Below are 13,046 nucleotides of genomic sequence, written 5' to 3' on the forward strand. Positions count from 1 at the left end.
AATAACAATCTTAAAGGAACTATGTTTAAATATAAATTCTCCATCAATACGGCTTGACGTCGTAAAGCCTTCCCGTTGTATCCTTGAAGAGTCCTTGAAGGAGTCAAGACATACGTCCACGTGATGCCCACCTCATGCATGGCTTGCATGGTTGCTTGCATGTGCCCATGCATATTCTTCATATTTGCTGTTGGGTTTTGCTTCTCGTTGGGACTTGCGTATGCTCTTATCATCACCCCCTCCTCGAAAAGAACCATTGTCCCCAAGGTTTAGTAAAGGAAACCGCTGATGGATCATTGCTGTGTCTTCCCCTGTTTCACTCTCAAGTTTTGTCGTTGCTGCAGATTCTTCATGTATGTTCTCTTCGTCTTCGGCTTCAAGGATTAACAACTGTGGTTTTGTGCACTTATGACCTGTAGTGAATTTATCATTATAATTAAAGGACAAGCCTTAAGCTCTTCGCCTTTGCATCTCCTCCCAAGAAAGCTTTTTAATTGGCACTGCTGGTGAAGCACAGTTGTTGAAGATTTGTGGTGGCGGTGAACGGCTGAAATCCGGTGATCTCACCAACCTCTTCTATCGCTGCAATTGTTCATCTCTAATTCTTGCCAAACTGATCACTTCCTTAAGAGTTCTCGATCTGAACAGCCGAATTTCCTCAGATATCTCGGGTTTCAATCCTCCCATGAATGTGCCGACAAGAGCCTTTTGAGTCCACCCTTGAACCCGGTTGCCAAGCCTCTCAAATTCTTTCTGGTAATCCCGAAGTGTGCCGGTTTGCTTGACCCTAGATAGTGCCTCGTCGAAGTCCTCGCAATCGGTTGGCCCAAGCCTCGCCCATAGCTCCTCCATGAAGATTTCCCAAGTAACGTCTCGTCATTCTTCTTGATAAGATTTCCTAAGCCACTGCCACCATTGGTTAGCTTCTCCCTCCAAGTGGAATGAAGCCAAGACAACTTTTTGGTCTTCCGTTGACCCTTGGTATTCGAAGAATTGATCGACGCGGTTGAACCACTCGGTGGGGTCGTTGCCAGCATAACGTGGGAACTCCAGTTTTGCCACTCTTGATTGAAACTGCTGCTGTCTGCCATCCTTGTCTTCTTGGTTTAGTCGCGATGTTGCTATGTTGTTGTTTATGGTAGGTGCATCTTTGGATGTATGGAAAGACTCTGCAAGTTTGCTCAAGGTTTTTTCAATGTGAGCCAACTTGTCGTTAACTCTTAACTCCATGCGCTGCATCTTATCTTGCATCTCCCCGAGCTTCGTTTCTATCATTTCGATGCGTTCCTTGTTGCTTGTCATCCTTGCCTAGCTCTGATACCAATTGATAGGTCTCAGTCAGAGACAGCCAATGATCACGCGTAACACAAGTGATATTTTTCTGCTTATGGCGAGAAAGGACCAAATAATTGTTGTTTAGAATTCTCAATGCTTTTATTCATATTCTGGAGCTTATTTATAATAACAAGACTTTGGTTTCCATCATACAATTACGACTAAATAAACGAATAAAACAACTTAGCTAAGAATTTGAAGTAAATAACAATCTTAAAGGAACTATATTTAAATATAAATTCTCCATCAATACGGCTTGACGTCGTAAAGCCTTCCCGTTGTATCCTTGAAGAGTCCTTGAAGGAGTCAAGACATACGTCCACGTGATGCCCACCTCATGCATGGCTTGCATGGTTGCTTGCATGTGCCCATGCATAATCTTCATATTTGCTGTTGGGTTTTGCTTCTCGTTGGGACTTGCGTATGCTCTTATCACCTCCTTTACTTTTGGATGTTTTGCCACTGTGATGTGCCCTTCAATTTAAATGCCACCAACTTAATCCACTTTTCTTGCGGAGTCTCCATATATTGAAAGAAATTTTTATGTTCGATATCCAATCTAAAAATTCTTCGACATGCATTCTACCATAAAATTCTGTAATATCCATGTTAATGTCTTCTTGCACCTTTTATTATAATCCTCAGCGTCTTCTTCTTCTAAATTGCTATCTAACTTTCCCGCATGCACGGTTGTACTCGCTTCATGGGTTATAGGTTCTGAGGTACCACTTTGCGATTGATGCCCTGAGGCACTGCTTCGCGATCAAAACCCTGACAAACTTCTTTATAATCTCGAGGTTGTTCGTCATGATTAACTCCTTGAATTTTTTTCTCACAATTAGCCCTTTGTTGCTATCGTCTTTCTTAGTTTTCATCCGTGAAAAGTCTAAGACCCTTGAGTGCTCACTCTATTGCCACCAATCTCGAGTTATAAACATTTTTCATCGCTTGCAAAGCTCCTTCTACGCCGACAGCCTCCACATGCCATGCTTGCATCCCTTGATCATCATCTTTAGGATGGTTATTCCTTTATTCGTGTGGTCATACCATGATTACAAGAGAACTTTCTCTGATACCAACCGATGAAGCGGAATTGTGAAGAAGTTAGAGAAAACAATTTTCTAAATAGAAGTTTATAGAATAATTGAGTCTGAAAAGTTATTAAAATAATGACAAAACCTCTCTATTTAAAACTCAAAAGGGAAACTAAATCACAATTATAATGGAAATAAAAGATACTTTTCTAAATTAACTAAATTTTATACCTTAATTGACTCTAATTAAAATAGAAAGTCCTAAATTAATAAAATATCATAATTGACTCTAATTAAAATGGAAAGTTCTAAAATAATAAAATTCTAGAAACTTAAAATTCCTAAAATAACGTCCTACATCAATTTCCCAAAAAAAAAAATCAATATTGTCTATAGTTGAAACATAATCTCTAAAATAATAAATATAACAATAATCCTCCAAAACAAATTCAGCTCCAAGAAAAAACCAAAGTAGTAACAATTTATTTATCTAGAAAATGCCAACGTTTTTCAACTAACAAAACCTCTTCCTTAAACTCAAAAGCCCACATCTCTAAAATCAATCTGTAAAATTTTAGAAACGAGGGTTGAGCCATCAACTTAGTAAGCAAACTCATATATAAGGTTATTGAATAATAATCATTGTGAAGTATCATAAATTAGAAACCAGTAATCATTTTATAATCTAATACATACGTATAGTAAAATTCACAAACACTTAAGTCATAACGTAATTATCGTTTTCAATAAATAATCGTTTAAGAAATCATTTATCAACAAAACCTTTCATTCACTCAATTACTCATGCTACAATGTCACCTCTATCCCCGGTGACTCAGCCAATAGTTCAGTATATCACCTATAATCTTAATGACCTGGCCAGTAGTTCAGTCAAGGTACTTTATTTACCCCACAATAATTGTCAATATGTGCGCACAATATAGCTAGCTGTTTAGTCATTTCAACAATGGTAACTACTGACAATGAGCAAAAATCATAAATATAGTTTTCAATATTTCAATATCAATCATTCAGTAATATGTTAGTAAAATGCTCTTATAAGACATTAAATTGGCTAAGCTTTACAAATACTTTAAGTAAAACAATTTATCGGAAGATAAGTATTTTAAAGTCATTTTTCTAAAACAAATTTAAGAAAACATTTTCAATAAGCTTTTAATGAAAATATAACTTATTATTATAAATTATAATAGTAAAATGACTTCAAAACCATAAAAAGCCAATCCATATGAGCAACATTATTCTTTTCATAAACATTTACATGTATAACTATAATAAATATTATGCATGAGTTCATGTACCTCCATCCAAAGTAATGAATAATAACCCCAATCACACAATAAAATTCTTATCAATATCTACTTCAATTATGACCTTGAGAGGAAAGCCCAAAAGTCCTTAAATCATTAACTTTAAGTTAAGCATAAAAAACAGTTGTCTCCAATAGTTATATCAAACAATATCAATTCAGTAGATAAAATTCAGCAACTAAGAACAAATGTTTCAAGTTTTACAAGCTAAGAAGGCATCAAGTTGTTGTAGTGCATAACTTATCTCATATTCTCAGTAAACTTCTAATACATTAACTACCGTTTTCAACAAATACCCAATCAAACTCCCAAGTCCAACAACTTCTTTCAAACTACATGTGCAACATCAAATGAATATACCTAGCACTATCATTATAAAGAATTAACTATTATAGTAAAACTCTTAGGTTTTAGATACAACAAAATCATTACAAATTTAAACTTAGTTTGCATGTGCAGTACCAATGAGTATAGCCAACATATCATTATAAACATTTATCTACTAAAATAAAACTCCAGGTTTCATTTGCAACTTATCTTAATTCCTTGCTGAAACTAAAATGGTACCCATAAAAATAAAATTACTTTTCTGCAAGTATGAAAATAAAGAGCAAGCTTTGGTTTGAATGGAAAGCATACAAATTTATTGCCAAACACACATAGACCACATGTTCACATGATATATGAATCAATCAAAAGAATAATTCAATTCCATTTCTTATCTTACAATTACAAGAACCGATTCCATTAACTAAGTGGCATGTGCTATTTCATTCAACTTGTTTGTATTTTACTGTTTTCTATTATTAACTTTATTGTTATTTTAATTTTTGCCTTAAAATTTACCTCATTATTCAAATTCATCAACAACTACCATGGATAGATTGATAGGCACCTACCGAATTTCCCTATTATTACCAATCTCATCTCTAAATAACGATGTTGTTATCAGGATAAGAACTCTGCCTGCAGTTGTTTGTTGTTCAAATAAAAGATTAGCCCTAGTTCAAGAAACCTAGGTGGCTAGCTAGGTCACTATTATTGCCACTTTGTCTAAAATACTTTGAATTGTCAAACAGAGAATGCTTTTGCTCCATAGATTCAGGGAATGACACACGTGATTCATGATCCAATAGTTGACTAATCTCAATTGAGGAAGTTAACTTATTCGAGTGTACAATCAAATTGTCTCTAACCAATTATAATATATAAGAAGTAATAAAAAAGTTTGCGTATAGTTTTAGATTCATACTAACCATTTTTTGCTACGTTAATGATTTCAAAACAATGGTTCGCCCACTCTAAACGAACTTCATCTATCTCAACTTGAGTTTATACAACCTTTCTATGGAACTGAAAATCATAAAATCAACATTGTCAAATTTCCATAACAATGCAGTACATATGGTATAAACCAATCATATGATATTATTCATCACTGACTCACATTATTCATCAACAAACTAAGGTCTGCTGTAATGTCTTTCATAAACCTCAAGTTGTAATAGCCACATTTCATGCATCCTAGTTGTTGAGGGGTCTATTGACAATTATAAACCAAAAAAAATTATAAATGTATTCTATTTTAGGCTTAAAGTGATAGGTACACAACATTTTAGTTAAGGTAATTTGTTCACCTTCACAAATCTCATCTTAGAGCTGTAATTCTATTTCCCCTTATAATCTTCAGTTGAGAATAATGTCATAGAACTATATGATAAAGTACATTGGTTAAAGTATCGAAAATATATTAGAGAAAGTGAGAATATAAGGATTATGAGCTGGAAAGAAATATATACAATTTAATTAGCTATTCTAAATTAGGATCAGTAGCATTGTACCCCTTGGGATCCAAATAAAACACTTCTTTTTTCACCACGTCAATCACAACCAAAACCCAATGGAAGTTAAAATAGAGAAAAGCAAAGAAAACAAAGCAACAATTATGAAAGACAAGATAAAATGAATGAATAATGATAAGAACACTTAATTGTAGTTTGAAATTTCCAGACCTAGGATTGTATGGCATGAACAAGAATTGTCATTAACGGGCTTTTTTCAAGCATTTGCACACACCTTTTACTCTATTGGGATGGGAAATGTCTGGTATTTGTCCAAGATGGGGTGATACAAAACCTAGACATGTGAATCCAAATGGTCTTGTTCCTTTCTTATTTGGGATAATTGAGTTATACAGTAACATGAAACAGTAGATGCAAAATACCAAAAGTCGTCATTAGAAAAGTATTGCAATATCGTAAAAATTAATTAAAGCGTAAAGAAAAAAAGAATTCCCTTATGCAATATATACTTCAATAGCGTTAACTCCTATTACTTGCATCGTCAGCATCGCATCATACTCTATTTTCACAACGTGGGCTGCAATACCTTTTAGTTGAAATGCATCATCATCAATCCAATATGGAATCCAACTGGATAGAGGCAAGTACATGTCACATAATCTACCAAAGAGATGCAATATTGGATGACTATTTTTGTGTATCGCTAGGCTTGGCAATTTAGCCCGACCCCATTTTTGGCCCGATTGACCCGACCCTAATTTTTAAGGCTTTGAATTGAATTTTTGAGGTTAGGGTCGGGTTAGGGTCAAAATTTTAAGGCCCGAACAAATTTCGGGTCAGGGTTAGGGTCAGGGTCAAGCTTAAAGCTGACCCGACCCTATTAAAAAAAAAAACTAAATTGTGTGTTTTTATGAGTTTTTTTTTGCATAGGACATGAGTTTTTTATTTGTATAAGACATTTTTTTAAATGTTGGGTTGTGGAACTAAATTGTGTGTTTTTATTTGTATAAGACATGATTTTTTTATTTTTTATTTTTATATGTTGGGTTATTAAATTGAATTGTGTATGGCTAAAATGGTTGTGGAATTACATTGTGTGTTTTTAATTTAATTGTATTGTGTGTTTTTCATGTTGGATTTTGTAATTAAATTGTGTGTGGGGTTGAAATGGTTGTGGAATTTGTTGAAATAGTTGTAGAAAGTGGAATTGAATTGTGTTTGAAATGGTTGAGGAATAGCCGAATTGGTTGAAATGGTGGTGGGAAATGGGATGGTTAACTATTTCGGTGGGGTCGGGTTGGGCTCGACTCGATGTTGACCCGATTCGGCCTGACCATAACTAAATAGTGTTTGGGTTTTTTTAGGGTCGGGTTTCAAATTATTTTTTATCGGGTCGGGTAGGGCTTGGCCAAGCCCAAGCCCGACCCGACCTTTTGCCATTCCTATGTATCGCTGTTGCGTGCCTAGTGTTTCTCGGCACATGCTGCACTACACCTTTCTTCCTTTTGTTTATGTTCAGATTTGCAGCCTTTGTTCTTAGGCTATCAAGTGCAACTTGCCATATACCATCAGCTAATTGCACTTTCTCTTGAAATAATGGCTTTCTAAAACTACTAAGCTTTGGTTTTTCCCCTCATTTGCATCACCCATTGGCAATTCGGTTCGGTTTTATGGTAAACAACAACAATAATAATATTTCGTATAATTTTCATTAAGCGTGCATTTGGCACACTATATTTTATTATGTTGTATTGCATTATTTTAATACAGGTGTATTGTATTATACTCTATTGCACTAGCATTGTATTATAATAATGTTGTATAAAGATTGGGGCTATTGATAACTCTATGAAATGAGAGTTATTATGGCAATTCTAGACTTAAATCAAGATTACTTAGAGAGTAAATGATTTGTTTCTATTGCATTTTTGTTACATTTTGCATAAACATTCATTTTAGTTTAGTCTTAATAAATTTTACGTGATTTAGAGTAATTCGTGCTCAAATTGTGTGCATAATTGTAGGTGTCCAGAAGCTTATGTTGCATGAAAGGAATGTTGATGCAATAGGCTTGAAAAAATGAGTAAGAACATGACTATATAAGAGTTGAAACAAAATCTGGAACAATGTAGTGCTGTAGCCATTGTTGGAGTAACCATTGCTGTAGCAATCATGGAACAACGACAAAGAAAATTTAGCGTGGGATGTATGCAGAATCGCGATTTATAGTTTCCTAATCTGACTTATGCGCACCCTAGACTTCTGTTTACCCTAGTTTTCAGATATAAAAAGAGCACGCATCATATGAAAAAGCGGCGAAGAGTTAACATTAAAGGAATCAAGAGGAAAAGAAGGAAAAAATCAGAGTTCAAGGGAAAACAAGTCTGTACCAGTGAAGAAATCAGCAGAGCTATTTTGGATTCAATTGTCATGGTTCTTTACTTGTTCATTTTCTTACTCTTTGATTGAACTGATGTATTTCATGGCTGATACTTTGCTATTTGTTTTTCTTTTTCGTAATGTGAACTAAATTTAATTGTAGTTGGGTGACAAGCAATCTTAATGGGCTATTGATTGTCCTTGAGTTGCTGCAAAATTGATGTAGCATTTTACTTTGATAGCTTTTATTACAATCATTATTTCGGTTGACTTCCCATTTAATAGTTCAAGTTAAGATAGAGCCGCAAAAGGGCCTGTCTTAGTGGAAATTATTAAAGTAATATTTGATCTTAATTTAAGTTTTCTAGATTGAGTTTTCTTGAGTCCAAAAGGGCCATACTTCAGTTAAGATTTGTGAAGAACTAGATATAGGGATTCACTTTTTAGGGTAAAGAGAGTTTATGTTCATCATGCCATACCTTAGGTGGAATAGCAACTGGTCATTGTTAGGGTGCTTAAGGGTGTGAGAAGGCCAACAAGCGACGGTTGAGGATGCAAAATAATTCTGCCCAGTGCTGTAGGAATTGTTGTAGTAACTAGTGTTAATTTGAACAAAAACAGTCAACTCATGAGGGGAGTTTGATCATTCAGCTACTTCATTCTCATTAAATTCTTTTTACGCAATTCATCTAATCTACTTCATCACTGCATTTATTTGTTTTATTTTCTACAATTATTAATTTCGGTAGTAATCAACTTTAACTACGTTCCTTTTGAAATAAAGGAAGATTGCACTATCGTGATTGCTGTAGCATTTCTAATAACATCGATCCCTGTGGAGACGATCTTGAATATTCATTACTTTATTACTTATTGTGTACACTTGCACATTAACATCAATAGCAATTGAGTTGAAATAACCAACAGCTACAATGTATTGTATTAATTTTGAATTATACTATATTTGGTGATGCACTGTATTGTATTAATAATTTGTGATTAATATAAATTATATATTTAGAAAATAGTATTTATTAGTACTTAGAAAAATACTAAATGTAGGGGTCTTAAATTTTAGAAATTTAACATTTTTTTAAGTATAAATGTGTAAAAATATCATAATTCTTCATAAAAATTGAAGCTTATAGCCTTAAATATATTTTCGGAAGCATAACATTTATTTTTTAGTATTTTCTAAATATATAACATATGTAATAAAAGCGAACCAAATAATTTAAACAATTAATCTCTAACTAGTATAACAACATAAATGAATAATTAAAACCTCCAAGATTAGTTCAAAAGTCATCTTATGATGATAGAATAAAAGCTTGTACATACCACAAGATAATCACAAAATAATAAAGTGATACAATTGCAGTAATGTATTCACTAACAAAATGAATTGTGCTATAAATAATCCAAGTAAGAGTTCTATAGTATATGTAATAATATTTTATACATTATTTATATTATTATTATTAATTTTAAATTTATATTATTCAAATTTATTCAAATTTTAATATTTATTGTTAGTTAAATTAAATTATTTAAAAATTTTATTTTTATATATTAATTATTGTAATATAATTAAATTATGTAATATTATATTATATTTTTATATATTATTTAAGTACTTATTATTAGTTTTATTAAATTTTTGAATAATAATCAATTTTTAAATATTAATTACTATAATGTAATTATTATGTCATATTTTTATTTTTATATAGTGTTTAGGTATTTATTATTAGTTGTATTAACTTATTGAATATTAATCAATTTTACATATTAATTATTATAATATAATTAAATAATACATAATCTAGTTATATTTTAACATAATAAAATTAAAATTTAATGTAATATTATTGAATACTAAATTATAAATTTATATAATAATAATATAAAAATAAAAAATGAAATATTTATATTATATAATATTATATTAAATTAAAAAGTTACATTTATTTATTATTATTGTTAAAAAAAAGGGAAAAGCTAATTCGGCATCGTGTTTAGCTAGTGCAGCAGCGTGGGGTGTAATGAGGGGTGCCAAACAACCCCTAGAGTATATATTATCATATGATCGGTCCATTAACGTATAATACCAATCCCATGGGCTATTATCAAGACAGAGATAAATTAGCATAAAACCTTCATGAATATTAGTATCATTTAACAAGACCGCAATGGCCTTGCAAATCGGCAGAAGGTATCGTAGTTATCACTTTTTGCAGAAGAATGAGTGAGAAGAATAGTACAACAAGGAAAGCCCCAGTGGTACTCAAAGGTCTTGTTGATAATCAAACTAATTATATAACTCCTTGTTAACATTTTATCAAGCATTTTAAATACTTCGAAATCATGTTCACACGAATGGTTGAGTGATCTTTAAAAATTTGGTGGGGTCGATTGATGGTTCTTTATTATGCTTTTGAATTTGAAATGACGAAACTTGATATTTTACCAATGGGAGGAATTGAGGCTGCCTCAATAGTTTTGTAATCTCATCATTTGTGACCCTTTTGGCCTTGTAGCATATGTTAAGAGTATTTTCAGAAAAAAAAAATGCATTTAATTAGGATTATTTTGTAAAACTTGACTATAAAGATGGAAGCTATTTCGAAGAGCAATTTCTTTTTTTTAAAAAAAAAAAGAGAGGAAATTCTTTTACACAAGAGACAAGAATAAAAAGAAAAAAAAAAGACTAAACAAGAAAACACAAAGCATTTAGTAAAAACAGTTATATGAAATTCTTTTACTCAATATTGCTTTATACAAAAACATTCTCTAAACACTTTAAAAAAGAAATCGTATCTAAAAAAGCGCTTTTCAGCAAAAGCAATCCCAGAAGAGGGATGGCAATAGATCCTAGAAAAGAACTTAATCTTTTTTTAAGAAAAAGTATTGTTACTGCTTGTCTATGCTTTAATAAACATTTTTGACTATCTGAAATTGTTTTTGATAGTAGTGAAAAACAATTAAAATGATAACCTTTTCCTAACAATATTCTACTGTTGGTTAGTCAATTAATTTACCAATATCATTATGGTCTCATAAGGTGCTAAATATACTAGTACAAAGACCATTCTTGGTGATTAACCAATACCATTGATCACCAAAATGTGATAAGCAACACCGCGGTGGGGGTTATTGGTTAATTCGATCATTATGGCCTCACTCAAACCAAAATCCCGGGTTACCACTGGGAGGCCAAAGTTCTACTAAGCGTTGTCTTTAATGAAAATGTTCCCTTTAGTGCTACAAGGGATTTTAAGGTTTGAACTCCCTGAACATTGTTAGTGTGTATTATTTAACTTGTAATGATATCAGAGGTATATATATAAATTTGAACCTGTAGTGATTTGGGTGCTGTAGAATTCAATTAGCAACCCAAGCACTGCCCAAGATCACAAACCAGACCAACAAGATGCTAAGAACCCAAACAATCAAGCTTTAAATTTTAATAAAGACCTTTAATGAAAATGGCTTCAATCAGAACACACCCAGAACAAGAATTAGAAACAAATCATACGCAAAAGAAAGAGAAGGATTTACGTGGTTCGATTGTGCAAAGAAGCACAACCTACATCCACGGGAGAAGCCAACAGAGCTAGATTTTATTGATGATTCAAGTAACCCTTACAGAGCAATTCAAGAGTTAACTACTAGGAACAAGTCGAAGCTTTCTCTCTATCTTAACTCTCTCTATCACGCTCTCAGATCATGATTGAAACTGCTTCTTTAACCAGCTTATATATCATCTTGATAAAGAACCCATAAAGCACATATTTCCGCCACATGGACTAACAGCTTCTAACTAACTTGATTCTCCACCCCACGTGTACTTCACATGTTTCACTTAACCCTTTGGCCAAAACGTCTTCAGCTTCTGCCGTTTTGTACTTAAGTGTATCACATGCTGAGCTCGTGACTACCTGAGTATATTAAGAATGTTCTGAACGCCGTCGTTTAATATACTCAAATTTTGGATTCATCATTTTAGTCCACAGAACCCAACATAGAAAAAAATAAAATTTATTGATAATCATTTTTATTTTATTTTATTTTTCATGTCTAAGTTGTATTCAAGTTATGTGGAAGCTTGATATGAACATTTGAATATTGAAGTAGAAGCGTATTTAGCAAGTAAAGCCTTGCCATCAATCATTAAATTCGATAACACCATCTTTGAGGTAGCAATCTTCGAACATAAATCATTAATTTTGTAAAATTTTAGTATATTGTGTTAATTTATCGGTTTAAGTTTATAATATGTGCATGTTTAGAAAGAAACACTTTACAATCCTCAAGGATGTGAGTAGAATCATAATGTCTGGCGGGTGAGAATTTAAATTCCTATTTGTGGGTTTTTCATTGAGCACTATTTCGAGCAATATCAGTGCAATGTTCGTCAATCCAGGGTTTGAAATCTCATGCAGATTCATTTTATCTTTACACAAATTGTGGAATTGTGGGTAAATGATCTCCTCATTTGTAAAGGTATGAATTATGCTATAAAGGCCTCGATACAACAACGATAGACTCTTCTTCAAATGTGAAAAGTAGTCTCATTGAACAGCAAACTGCTTCATTGCTTCATCATTAAGCCAAAAGAATCAAGATTGACCCAGGGGAGGATGCAGATTTCAGTATAGGACTAGGTGGGGCACGGGCCAGCTAGTTTTTGGAATATTTCCAAGTATGATTTGAAAGAAAAAGTCTTATTTTCTTTAAAGTTTGTAAAAGTGCTCTATCTGGTATTGAAACTATGAAAATTAATTTCCTTGCTGATTTTGAAAAGTTTCAACTTGTCACATGTCCAAAAGCCCAATTCTTCAGAATTTAATTACAATTTTGATTTTACAAAATGTATTATCCACCCCTAATGAGTAATAACTCACTAATCAAAAAATTGAAAAAGTGATATTTTTCTTTTCAATTTTATTGATAGAGGTTAAAATAAACAACTAATATAAGCACTCCCTAAACTTAAATATTATCATTTCATCATCATAAAAAAACCAACAAGTAACAAAAGCAAACTATAGATATGTCGTCAAATCTCACCGAACACCGGTCCAGTACTCTTGTTGTTATGTTGCCAACACCAAGTGTATCTTATCTAAAGCATGCATTGATAATAACACATTCATACATCA

The sequence above is a fragment of the Citrus sinensis genome, chromosome 3, assembly GCF_022201045.2.
Source record: "Citrus sinensis cultivar Valencia sweet orange chromosome 3, DVS_A1.0, whole genome shotgun sequence".
Lineage (NCBI taxonomy): Eukaryota > Viridiplantae > Streptophyta > Magnoliopsida > Sapindales > Rutaceae > Citrus > Citrus sinensis.